Raw genomic sequence first — 421 nt, forward strand, 5'->3', positions numbered from 1 at the left:
TTCCCCGGCAGCAAGCAGCGCTGCACCTACGCCCCGCCTCCTCTCAAAGCTCATTGGCTGATTTGGAGTAGCGCCCTGATTGAATTGCTGAAAATTGTCTGTCATTGGCCAGTAGAGCCTGTCTGTCATGATCTGTCAGCAGGAACATTAAATAAAACGCTTCTATTGAACAGAAAATAATAGGAAGTTGCCTGAAGATTACAAAATCGCTAGTTAACGAAACCCAAAACAAACTTGAAAGAAATTGTGTAATTAATCTACGTTTTTTTCCTCCCAATTAATTTTTGAACTTTATATGTGATCCATTTTTATTTTAACAGGCCTTTCAGAGCCAGTGGCATCTTTTAACTAAATGCAGAGCCTCTTCTTCTGTATCACATAAGATCACAATGCATATCCAATATACACTGCTCAAAAAAAT

Source organism: Poecilia latipinna, unplaced genomic scaffold, assembly GCF_001443285.1.
Source record: "Poecilia latipinna isolate Pla-1442-1.1 unplaced genomic scaffold, P_latipinna-1.0 Scaffold157, whole genome shotgun sequence".
NCBI lineage: Eukaryota > Metazoa > Chordata > Actinopteri > Cyprinodontiformes > Poeciliidae > Poecilia > Poecilia latipinna.